The sequence below is a fragment of the Mus caroli genome, unplaced genomic scaffold, assembly GCF_978045245.1.
Source record: "Mus caroli unplaced genomic scaffold, Mus_caroli_1 scaffold_4, whole genome shotgun sequence".
Taxonomy (NCBI): domain Eukaryota; kingdom Metazoa; phylum Chordata; class Mammalia; order Rodentia; family Muridae; genus Mus; species Mus caroli.
This window is the reverse complement of record NW_028227259.1, coordinates 108,301,969-108,315,114: the sequence shown is the minus strand read 5'-3', so window position 1 is coordinate 108,315,114 and position 13,146 is coordinate 108,301,969. Positions and strand designations below refer to the sequence as shown.

At 45.0% G+C, this 13,146-nt stretch overlaps 1 protein-coding gene across 1 annotated transcript in view; it reads left to right on the top strand.

The window, feature by feature from the left end:
* The first annotated feature begins 4,245 nt into the window (after window positions 1-4,245).
* The window catches only part of Sparcl1 (SPARC like 1), a 33,942-nt gene continuing 25,041 nt past the window's right edge, over window positions 4,246-13,146 (top strand). The window contains exon 1 of the mRNA XM_021162708.3: window positions 4,246-4,645. The gene's annotated coding sequence lies outside the window, so the exon portion shown is untranslated. The remainder of the gene's footprint in view (window positions 4,646-13,146) is intronic.

Below are 13,146 nucleotides of genomic sequence, written 5' to 3'. Positions count from 1 at the left end.
TTTATTATGAGTGATGTGTTTATAAAAAGATAAAGAGAGGGGCAGATATGTTTTATGGAGGTGTGGTCAAGCAGGCCCATCCTGAGACATCCCTTCCCACTAAGGGACCAGTCACATGACGGTAAACTGTAGAATAGAGTTTATTAAGGGCATGGGAAGAGGAGTTAAGAGAGTAGGAGAGAGAGAGAGAGAGAGAGAAGACAAGTACAGGAGTGGAGGAGAAGAGGCTGGCCATGAGCACGTGGAAAGAGAGGGGGAAAGGGAATGGGAAGAGAGACGAAGGGAAGAGCAAGAGAAAGCAAGAGAGTGAGGAGGGGGCAAGCAGCCCCTTTTAGAGTGAGTCTATTGCTTTATAGTGAGTCTGTTGCCAGGTAACTGTGGGACTGAGCCTAGACAGAATGATAACAATGGGAGTCCTAGCAGAGTAGTGTGAATGTCCTAAAGGGCAAGCAGCCCCATTGCTGTGGACATTGTTTACCCAGCATCCTTCCTTCACCCGCTCACCTCCTACCTGATATGATACCTCTACTCCTCTCAAGGAACAGTGCTACACTCTAACAGCGGCTGTGCCCAGGCTCCCAATAGGCAAGGTCTTCATAGTCCTCTTAGGTCACTTCAATGCTTAAGCGGAAAATCAAAGAAGTCTATTGCATGCTTGAAGATTGATTTTGGCCATTTCTCTGCATCCGCAGGCACTCTTTGCAGCACCCACAGATACCAAGTCGTGACTGTGCCAGTCCCTTTGTACAACATGGGAGTACCTGCGTATAACTCATGCACATCGTATTGCACACTTTAAATCAACTTTAGATCATTTATAGTATCCAATTCAGTGTCAATGCCAAGTAAATAGTTATTGTACTGAGCTGTTTAGAAGCAATGATGAGAAAAATGTCTATGCATGTTCAATAATGACACGTTTTATGAATGCTATTTTTTGGTTTGGGAATGGTGGAATCTACAATCCAGATATGGGTCTGCGTTTTGCCTTGCTGTTGTGTGTGTGTGAATGCCACTCAGGGAATCGAAACGCAGAGGCACTAGGCCTTCCTCTTCGCCATCAGGGTGCCAACACTCACACAGGGGAGGCTGAACAAAGTCTAAGTTGGGTGGTTCTCTAACTCCCATGTACTCAGATGCCACTGGGAGTTGAGAATGGGCTGCAGGCCTGTGATGAGTCCAGGACACTGGGGGCAGAGGGGGAGGTTGGGGGGGAGGGGGAGGAGGAGGGGTGGTGTGGCTTAGCTCAAGGTGTGTCAGGTGTGCAGAGAGGCCTTCTGCAAGAGACTTAGGCTGCACAGCTCGGTAACAAAGGCTCCCAACAGGGAAGTTCTTGATGAGAGAGACAGTCCTTGCTTATTCAAACTGTTTATTCACGTTGGAAAATGGATGCATACCAGGTACTAAGGGCAGACTAAAGATTGAATACCTTTTACAGGAAGGAATGTCCAGGAAGGGAAGCTTATTGGCTAAACCGTCTGGGCCAGCTTTTCTGTCTGGTGACACAGTTCCATTTGCCCCACATCCAGAGGCCATGGTTATGGAACGAAAACCTTGGGGGAAGTGTGCTCTCTAATCTTTCCCTTGAAATGGGGTTCCTAACCTTCCTGGAAGTCCTGAGTGGGGCAGGAATCTGGAGATAATCCACAGACATCCTAACTCTGCTGGCCCAACAGATCACTATGTGGGCTTTTTGTGGGATCTCCTAACCAAAGGCGACACTCTGGTGCCATCTCACACGCAACCATAAAGTCTGCTCTTTATTGAGGTTCTGCTAACCCTCATAGAGGGAAGCGGTAAACTTTCTGGCTCTGGCTTCCAGCTCCATCTGTTAGGTGGCTATTGTTGTAGGTTCCTTGTTCCCAGCATGGAAAGCTGTAAACTGTTCTAGACATGACAGTGCCATGAAACAGTAAGAGCTTGGGTCTCTGCCAGGGAACATTCCCAAAAATAAAGCCGTGCTTAACGACACCATGAAGTCAACACGCCTTTGTCTGTTTTAGTCAGTATTCTCTTACATCCTGTGTGTGAGTTTGTCATTATATATTACAGTGCCCTGAAGTTCTCATCCCTGAGCAGGAGATCTCTCGAGTCATACAACTGAGTGAAAATCCCCAATCTTAGAAATGAGACCTGCTCTCATCAGACATAAATTACATTTAGGCCTTAATTCCAGTTTTCCGTGAACAATTTGTCTGCAAGGAACTTCGTTTTCAGCATTCCAACAAATATGTCAAATTCAGTATTAGAAAAAATTTGAGTTGGGTCAAGATGGGTTTTTTTGTTTGTTTGTTTGTTTTTTTAAGCACTCTCCAACTAAATCTTTCTCTTTGTTCTCATGGAATTAATCTCATTGAGTGGAATCAAGCTCATAAAGCCGTCTCAAATAAATGGAGAATGCTAGTTAAAATAAGTTAATATTTGAAGTCTTTGAGAAAATTCTTTAACCAAAAAAAAAATCAAATCCTTTTCTATATGGCCTGGCTGGTCTCACCGCTCCATGATCCCTCGGGACACCATTGCAGAATGGCGCCAGCTTCCTCTGTGCTGCTAAGACCAGAGAGAAGCGTGCAGATGTGTGCAAAGGCCCTGGAAGAAACAAACCCTTGTCCCTTCCTCAGAGGAGCTGCTCACACTCCAGACCTGAGCTGAGGAAAAAACATCCCATTGTCTGAGGCATCAAGGCGTCACATCCTCAGCCCTTTCTATAATCCTGATCCCAGACACGTGCGCCCTTCCCAGCTGGAAGGGCTCTGGCTCACTGCCTGGCTTCCTCTGCTCCCAGACTTCCCTGCTGCACGACAGAGATAAGTTCTGTTACCTTTCTCTTTCTCTTTTGGCGTTCTGAAAATCAGTGTGGCAAATGTTCTGGGGTCTGTAGAGAGAACCGGCTGAGGCACGTCTGCAAACTTTTATAGCTCAGGGTTTTTATTTGCTTCGCTTGGCTTTTGTTTTTATCATTCTGGTTGCCTGTTGACTTTGTCACACACTCAGAGAGCCTAAATTACGTTAAATAACAACTTCTCATCCAGTGTTAGTGGAGAGTGTATAGTATCAGAAGCATTTGGGCTAGTCACCTGGAGAGGGGGGAGGCAGCATCTCCTCCTCAGCGAAATGCCTGCTCAGTTAGCTAACACAGGCGGGAGGCAAGGAGAGTACCACCTTGCTATTACAGTTAGAGACCCGGGAGAAAGCGAACGTTGCTGTCGTCTGACATAAACCAAAATCGTTAACATTTGTTGAGTGTCTACTACATAGTAGGAGTTTTATGCAGTTGGTTTGCATCAAATTCTTGAAACTCAGAACAATTGCCTGTGATAGACCCTATAGTCACTCCTCCCATATCTGTAGCCTCATTTTATAAATAAGAAAGCAGATGCTGAGAGAGGTTATTACTAGCTCCTGGGTGTACAGTTAGGGTGTGGGAAAGTCAAGAAGAAAATCCAAGCTGTCTGGTCTTAAATCCTGTACAGTTAACATTACTCTGTACTATCTTTAAAATGGGAACGTAGTAAAACCTCCAAAGACTTGTCAGACTCCACTGACACGATGCATAGAAAGCTGTTAGCGCAGGGTCCGACACACGATAAATGTGCAATAAATACAGACACAACCATTGAAATGATTACACACATACATACAGAAGCAGAGCCAGGCCTCCTTTAAACTTAGTACCCAGGAGGCAGAGGCAGACGGATCTCTGTGGGCTCCAGATTAGCTCGGGGCCAGGTAAACAAATAAATATTTACATGCCTCGATAGATGAATGCCACAGTGCAAAGTCAGAAATAAGCACACAGGAAGACCTCTTCTTGTACAGCACGGTGCCATCATAGGCTTACAGAGGATGACTGACTGGGCTGGGGAAGAGCAGACTGTGAACCACAGCTTCTCTAAATCAGCATGCTCTAAAGAGCAGCAACTTCAATTTCCAGAGCTGCTTACGTGTAGGATGGTTAAAGCAGCCGGAACGCTTCTCTGTTAACGTTCAGACTGCGGTCATGAGGACAGCTTCCAATCGAGCAATATAAAAACGCATCTGCTGCAGTGATCCTTCTGTCCTTTCACCCTGGCTTTGCAGTCGCCCTAGAAATAAACAATAGTGTGAAGCCTCTCTGCAGTGTCTCAGAGTCACAAGCCCCAAGGGATCCCAATCATACGATCTCTCAGAGTTGTTTGAAAAAAAAAAAATGCATGAAGAGCCAAATGCTTACACTCTGGCCAAGTTAGGAGCCTATGAGGAGGAGAGGCTAGGGGAGGGCTGTTCACTCCATGCACGCTGCAGAATTAGTTCTCTCCCTCTGGGTCTGCTCTGCTGCAAAGCTCAGCAGCACGGAGGAAGCGAGGGAGCGAGAGCCAGGAATCTGCAACAGAAACCATGGCAGCCTGAAACACCCTGGGGTGCCAACCTCCAAATTCTCATCTGTCACTTCAGACCCTGACTGGCTGACAGAGCAGCAGAATTTCAACTCCAATAAACGTGAATGTGCTTCTAGGTAAAGCAGCCAAGCTGACGAGGGAGGGGGTTGGAAGAGCTAGCTCCTCTTGGGCATTTGTCAAACTTTTACCTCCTGGCTGTGTGCAAAGAGGGGATTCAACTTCGGCTTCAAGCTACCAAGGCTCTGGATCCAGCCACCTCTCGGCAGGTAAATGTTAAATTTGCTTATATTGCCCAACTGCATGTGTTAAACTGACTTCCCTGATCTAAAAAGACTGCTTGATGATTCTGCTTAAATAATTCAAAGCCATGTGTTTATTTTTAAAATCCCATTTGGAGTGATTAATATGAAGGAAAAAAGAGAATTTTATTTTGTGTGGTCATGTCTCTTTTCCTCCTACAAAATTAAGTGTCGAGCACTAATAAACCATAGTTTTCCTAATGGCCAAACCAGAAGTATAGACTTCAAAATTTAAAAAAATGTGTGTTTGCCATGTTTAAATTACCTAACTGCATCTGTCACTGTCATGGACCTGACAGCTGTGTAGAAGTAGAATGCTTTGGTTTTTTGTTTTTTGTTTTTCAGTTGGGATATATCTCTAACAGTACATTCTTCTTCAGTTATTTTCATATTATCCTTTCCCTCACAGTTTTCACAGATCTCTCTCCTACTACTACCTATCATTTGTTAAGAGGTACACAAGGGGACAGGGAATATGCCCAGTTCCTGATTACATCCTCTCTAGAAAAACACAATGCTACAGGAGAAGTGAGGGCTAACAACTGTGCTGTCTTTGAGAAGGTCCTCCCATCTGCACTTCCCCAATACAGCACTTCCTGCGAGCCTTTCTCACTCAATCCTTCAGGAACAAGATCACCCTGCAGTAGAAAACCATAACCCTGCTTGCAGCTGCCAATCAATACAGTTGAAAAAGTACCCGAGAGAAGCCCTGCAGTAGAGTCTCATCTGCAGTGCCTTTTGTCTGCAAAGAGGCCACATGTGCCACCTTGACATTGCAGACTCCTCTGGGGCAGACTGCAGCCACAGAATAGAAATGTACCCACAGTGGGGAGAAAAAGAATATCCTCGCCTTTCTCTTAGATCCCAGGATTTTGTTTTCAGTTTACAGCTCGCTCCACTAAATCTTTGTTTCTGACTGGTTTCCTTTGTTTTTCTTAAAGACACCCCCACCCCATTCTTAGGAAAGATTTAAAGTTTGGGTCGGCTAGTGAAGTCCAATCAGGTAGAGCAGTCTGTTTCCTCTGCTTGTCAATCACCGGACACGACTTCCCACATCTGGGGGAAAGAATGTGTGTGTTGTTTGAAGATCGTGCCCCCACCCCCACTTTTTTCCAAAGAGCCATTGAGCAGTTAGAACTCTGGGGTGGTTTCCTTGCCCTTCAGTGTCTTGCCAGCAGGCTGTTATGGCACAGGCCCACAGTAAAACAATAAGTAGTGGCGACAGATGAGGTGCGTGGTGGAGCATCTGGGGCTCCAGAATGTCCTTTACATTCTCTCTTGACTCGTGTTCTTTCTCTGCTGAATTGCAGCCAGACATGGACATGGTTGCTTTGGTTAAGTTGAGCGCAATGTCCAAAACATGTTGGATAACACAAACAACTTGTCAAAAGGCTTGAGGTGTGTTGGACTTCCTTATCACCCTGGAACAACCTTTAGTGGGTGAAAAAAAAAAAAGAAAAAAAAAGCCATAAATCCAGGAGAAGCTTTTACGGGTCTCCCAGGATACCTTCTGCAGAGGCTCCAGGGGTGACAGGACCACCACCTAGCCACAGCCTGTCTCTTTGTCATGAACATCAAAAGTTGTACAGAACTCTGCACGAAAGTGACTGCCTCAAAGACAGCCAATGCAATTAACATGAGAAAGATGAAAAGGGCTCTGGTTCATACGTGATGACCATACAGCTCTGACTTCTATTAGACTACATAGGCATGGTTTATATGCATGCAAAGTGTCACAAGAAATAGCCCAGGGACTCTGCGCAAATGACTTTGTCATAAGAACCCTTTGTTGTCATCATGAATCAGAATCCTAAAATCGATAGATACTGCAGAGACTGAATGGGAGAATGAACTGGAAAATGGATGTATGCCTAGTATATATTGATGATAGCAAATATGAAAGGATTGGTCTGGCTTTATTTCACTACTTAAACTCTAGGAAGGGTGTGGACGTTAGGCTTCCCCTTGTACTTATACGCTCTGCTCTAACAATCTTCAGAAAGCAGGCTGAAGTCTCCAAGACAGCATAGAGAGTGGACAGATATGGTTGCCAAGTCTGATAGATATACCTGAGTACCAACCCCAACACCTTCCCCCCACATCACACATCACACACACACACACACACACACACACACACCCGCTGCTGCAAGCTGTGTGAGCTTAGCCATCATGTCACACCTCCAGGCTTCGGCTAACCATCTCTTAGGCAAAGGATACCCACCGGTGATTTTGTTATAAGAATCAGATGAGATATTTATTGAACACAAGTAAGTACGGCCCCGACCAGAACACTAGACTCACCAAAAAATTTACCAACTACCACTGGAAATCCCATACCCTAAACTATCTATTATGAATTTGGAATGAGGCTTCTAGTAGCAAAGTTATGAAGGAAGAAGGAAAGATTATTTAAGTTATCTTTCCTTTATTCAAAGAAATGTAAAGGAAACCATCTCAGGGCCTCAGCACAAGGTGTCTGTTAAGTCTCACTGCTCTGTCATTTAGCAGCTTCTGCAATGGCCAAGTCTAAGGCAAGGGAATATTCTCGGTGCCAGCCCTCCTGGAGACTCGGAGGAGCCATGCCAGTCTGCAGTCGGTCCTGCTTGAGGGGCCCCCTTGGACCAGGGGAAAAAGCCCCAACACTTTCCTTTCAGATCTTTCTTGAAGGCAAGAATAGAGGTTTTGACTTACTCTGGGGGGGTGTTCTCTCTGTTGACAGGCAAACAAAAAGGCTTTTTTGGTGGTGGTTGTTGTGGTTTTTTTGTAAACCTCTCCCCTGTGTTCCTAGCATTGAGATGTCAGCTGCTTTTCCTGGATGTGTGAAGTAGGAGCTGCCTGTTGTCATGGTAATGAAAGGGTATAGAGGGAGTCCCAAGTCATGGCTGGCTCTGTAAAACAGCCCTCGCTGGCCTTACAATGCTTCCGTGGAGATGAGGTCTCCAGCCCTGGCTTGTTTCTTTCCTATTATGCAACCAACTTATGTGCAGCGGTAGCTAAATGTTTCCTTTAAGGATTCAGTGAATAGGAGGTATTGAGCAAAGAACTGAAGCAGAAGCCATCTCTCATGGGTGCAAGGGCAAACAACCCTTAAGGGGAAGGAGAAATGGCGGTCACCTCCCTTGCTTGTTGACACACACAGCCATGATTACTCAGCATCCAACCTGCGTTTCAAAAGCCTCAGTTTCCCCTGTGGTTGGAAAAGATGATAAAACGATCCTGCTAAACACCCACCCGGCACCTCATGCTCCTCATGAGGGAGGTCAGTGCCGGCAGGGATGAGAGTAAAAGGCCTCAGAAGAATCATGGCTTAACTGTGGACCAGTGAATCTGTAGAGAAAAGAAGAAAGGGAATAGTTATCAATTTAGGAACTGATCAGGTTTATTTATTATTTATCTTACATTTAAGGAGGAGGAAAAAGGTCTTTTCTTGTCCTAATACTTAGATGGAGGTGTAAGACATTTTGTCTGCTCTGAAATGTTAACTTTCACAGCATCTGTTTCTCTGGTGACTTTTAGGTCAGACAGTTGCTTAGGTGCTATTTTTATCTGGTGCCTCAAGGCACTGATGCAGGCAGTGCCCCTTATCCAGTGAAAGGCCAGGGAGGCAGCAAGGGACAGCCCTGGAGCAGAGCTGGGCTCCTCCTCTGTGTGTAGGGAAATGGCCATTAATCAAACCATCCCAGAAATGGAAACTGCAGATGCAAGCCTAAGGTGACCTTGAGGACAAAGCCACCTTCATTTTTCTAGTGGGTTTTGGCTTGAACTAAATGTGCAAATGAGCAAAGTAATGTATCTGTAGGAGCTCTATCTAATTTCTTGGAGATTTTAAACATCTTTTCACTTTAATCATTCTCTACATTTTATTACGTCACACTTCCTGAGTTCTGTGGAGAGTCTTCTGTGTGTCTCTTCTCCCCGAGCCTGTGTGGACTGGATCCACCCTGTAGTTGATCCTGCAGATGACCACTTACCTTTGAAATCCTGCTGACTCTGCGAGTAGCCCCAGGCACAAGTTCTGGTCCGCATTTCAATTACTTACCAGCTTGCTTCTTCCGGTGCAGTGCTCGCTAAAGCTAATGTAAAACTGCCTAAGTCCGCAGTCTCTAGAACTGTGTCATTTCGACACCCGCAGTGATGACGTCACGCCTTAGCATCGTGATTAAATCTGCATTATTTCTTTTCTCCACCATTTTGTCAAGGTTGCTGGGGATGAAAGCGGGCAAAGCTTGAGGCCACTTCAGATCGGTTTTCTGAACAGTACTTTGTGGCTCAAAATGAAGTCTTCCAGACCATGTACGTTAGTGAGAGAAACTGCAGTAGCATCTGCTGTGAATCAGTCTGTTTATACAGCGTGGGTAAAAGAAAAACTCGCCCTGTATCTGTACACCCATTGGATACAACCTATGCTGCGTTGGTAAAGCATGCTTGTTCTAAGAGAGTTTGATGGAGCTTAACCTCTATTCAAGGTTAAAAGCGGCTTCTCCCCGTCCTCCCTCCCCTTCTCCCCTCCTCCCCCATCTGAAGGGCTAAACAGAGGTTAATTGTGTGTGGCAGGGTAGCTGGGGGGTGGGGGGAATAAATGTGAACATCTTGTGCACAGACCTTAGAGCAGGAAGGACCACAGCCCACGTGACCATTTGATGGACTACCAATCAAACCGTCCAAGAAAGATCAGGGAAGGAGACGCAGATCTTCAGTTTCCCACACAGCGGATCCTCAGCACTGAATACGAGGACTCTGGCTGATTTAGGTTGCAAGTGCCGCTCAACAAACCTGTGGATTTCTGCTTAGATTCAAAGCTCTGAGAGCCATGAGCTTGTCTACCCCAGATGAAATCCACAAGCTAGGAGATTCACTTGGGAAAGATATAGGTTTCTGTGGTCTGGGAAAGTCTGAGAATGTCACTCACTCCCAGAACAGGCCCACCTTGATGTCAGACGGTGACTCAGCAGAAAACTCAAAACAGCCGAGCTTTGTGTGATCCTTCAGATGAGTTTTAATGCCAAGCTGTAGACCCCTCCCTGGAGACTCATTAATACTTTAAAAGCCTCAAAGTGCCAGTGTTAACTCTAGATCAGGTAGCAGCACGCTTTTGGTAGCTGAAATATGACTAAAGGCTTTGCTCTGGAATAGCAAAGCCTGTGCCTCTCATGTACGACTGGCACTCTGGGTCTGACTATGAAGGGCCTAAATGGTCATTTGTTTACTACCTAGCCAGAAAGGAAATTTTCCATAGCTACAGTTAACTACTAAAAATAGCGGCCTTCAGGCTTCCTCTGATACAAACAACCTCAACAGAGGATACCTGGCCTTATTTGGAAGTGTGGATTTCTATATTCCAGGAACTAAAAAGTTAGTAAGGAGACAGGGGTACAGCAGAGAGGATAGATATAGTTCAGGCAAGTGTCTCCCTGCTTTAGTGTCCCTGGTAAGTCTTTCTCAGGTCCCCAACTTGAAACAAAGATGAACAGATCACATGGCTGTCTTGCCTTGGAGACCAGATCCTGAAGCCAGTCTCCACAGTCAGGAAGGAAAGGGGTTCTGCTGTCTGGTGACTCAAGGCAAAATGAGGCTAGTTCAGTCAGGAGGCAAAACTGTCAGCACCCAGGTTTCCACGTAGCACGATGTGACCTGAAGAAAAGATGAATCGTTCAGAGGTGGGACAGAATGCAGTGGCACCCTGACTTTTAAAGCATGGGAGAGAAAGAAGAGCAGTAACAGTAAGCTGGCAAAAGCCTGAGTGCTGAGGTAGCCTAGAAATAAAATTTAACTTACTTTAAATCTATATATGTCCTAAATTAACATGATGATTTAATTAATGTTCTAAAAGAACTATACAAACTAGAAAGAAATCAATAATAATAATAAAAAAAAAAGTCTACTCTGCCATGCCCTTACTACAAATGTCTACAAAATGTTACAGAGACTGAAATGGAAACAATTACAACCACAAAAGAACACAAAGTGAATTGACTATTTAATCTGGATGGAGAGTGATGTTCTCATGTGTGCCAAACTTTAGACACCTCGCCTTCTAGGAGACAGGCAATTCTAGACAGAGTCAGAGATGAATCCAGGGCTTTCATTAAGGGAAATGTCCCCTTTCAGCCTCCTGTCCTCAGTCTGGAGGACCCACATCTTGTTCTCATGGGCCAAAGCTAGAACTGCTCCCCCAGATACAAGGGGTGGCTGTCACAGGTAGGGCCCCTTACTGTGTCTCCAGGCTTGTCAGGACTCCATTTGCATCTGAAGAATAGGACATTCCAGCTCCATGGCTTCCTTTTCCAAAGCATGGAGCTTGGAGGAGCTGCTAAGAAACCTAATCACTACGTCCTTTCATGGTGAAACTCAGTTACAGCCTCTCCTGCGTTGAAAGGCAGTCCTCCTAACATAGAAGAAGCCAACAGAGGGTCTGTGTGCTCGTCCCTGTTGTCATAGCAAAACTCTCTGCACAGGTGACTCCGTAGGTTGTCAGGACCTTGATTAGGAATAATCGTCTTGATCTATTGCTATCCCTTTGCCCCTGCAAAGGAAAAAAGAAAATTTACATGGGATACCAGGAATTTGAAGGAATTTTCTAAAGGTCTGTTAGCTACGAAAATGTAGATTTTGAGCTAGCATCTAGTCCCTTCACACAACTTTTTTTTTAAGTAAGCAAGGTGACTTTTCCAGAGCCGAAGAGATGCTAAGCCACTAAGAGCACTTGCTGCTCTTGCAGGGACCCGGAGTTCAGATCCTAACACCAGCAGCTAGCAGCTCAAAATTGACTGTAACTCCACCTCCAGGGCATCCAACACTCTCTCTAGCCTCAGCTTGCGTGAACAGACACACAGACATACACATGATAAATACATATGAGGTTTTTTTTGGGGGGGGGGTTGTTGTGTTTTGCTTTTGTTTTTTGGTTTTTGGTTTTTTGTCTTTTGTTTTTTCGAGACAGGGTTTCTCTGTGTAGCTCTGGGTGTCCTGGAACTCACTTTGTAGACCAGGTTGGCCTCGAACTCAGAAATCCGCCTGCCTCTGCCTCCCGAGTGCTGGGATTAAAGGCATGTGCCACCACGCCTGGCTTTTGTTTGTGTTTGTTTGTTTGTTTGTCTGTTTGTTTTTGGTAATATGAGTATTTTTAAAAGATGGCTTTCCCCTGTTGAACCTGAAAGGCAAAGTTAAGTAAGTCAATGGCTAGAATAAGTTATATCTAGGCTAGTATTTCCCCATAACCTGTTTCTGACCACACTACCATTATAATACCTCTTCACTGGTGGATAGTGAGGACCAGTGATGTGGTCTGGGGAATGGTCTCCCTGACTTCTTCAAGCCCAACTGAAGAGAGTGGAGACACGTTTATTTATAGAAATATGTATTTTATAAATATTAGAGATAAATGTTTATAAATTGGCTAAAATAATGAAATTGTACATTCCATTCAAATCTCTGTCACACACTAACCTAACCACTGGAACGGGTCTAGCATCCAGAATTTACTTAATGAAGAAAAGAATAGGCAAAATTTTGGTTTGCCTACAAACATCCATCCCACTACTGGGCTTTAAACAAAAAACCAAAGGAATGCAGGTTGAGAACTGTTTGCTTTTTATAATAGCATAAACTTTACTTTAAGTAAAGTACCCTAACAGAATGCATAAACTTTACCCTGAGTTAATAAATCTGCTACACACACACACACACACACGTGGCTAGGCATGAGACATAGTTCTAAAGTCAAAGAAGTATTTCTGTATTGATCTGTCTTAGTCAGGGTTTGTATTCCTGCACAAACATCATGACCAAGAAGCAAGTTGAGGAAGAAAGGGTTTATTCAGTTTACATTTCCACATCGCTGTTCATCACCAAGGAAGTCAGGACTGGGACTCAAGCAGGTAAGCAAGCTGATCCAGAGGCCATGGAGGGATGTTACTGGCTTGCTTCCCCTAGCTTGCTCAGCCTGCTCTCTCACAGAAACCAAGACCACCAGCCCAGGGATGACACCACCCACAATGGGCCCTCCTCCCTTGATCACCAACTGAAAAAATGCCTCACAGCTGGATCTCAGGGAAGCATTTCCCCAGCTGAAGCTCCTTTCTCTGCGACAACTCCAGCCTGTGTCAAGTTGACACACAAAACCAGCCAGTACATGATCCAACTTGAGCTGCCAAGCTACTGACAGGCTATGACAAGAATTCCCTGGGAGGTCATCTGATGTTTAGTGGCTGGGAAAAAAAAAATCATAAGAATTTACCTTCTTTATGGCAGTGGATACCTGTAACATACCACCAGGCTATGCTGTCACAATGGAGCCATTTGTAATTCTGGAGCAAGCCCATTCCACCAACCTTTTAGTAGCTACCAAACAAAGTTGAGCTAACTCTCTTTGAATGGGTGCCACACTCTGTTGGCATTCAGAAGAAACAAAACCCAAGTGTCTTTCTTTCCCCCTTCCTACCTCAGCTCTAGCATGCATCATCACA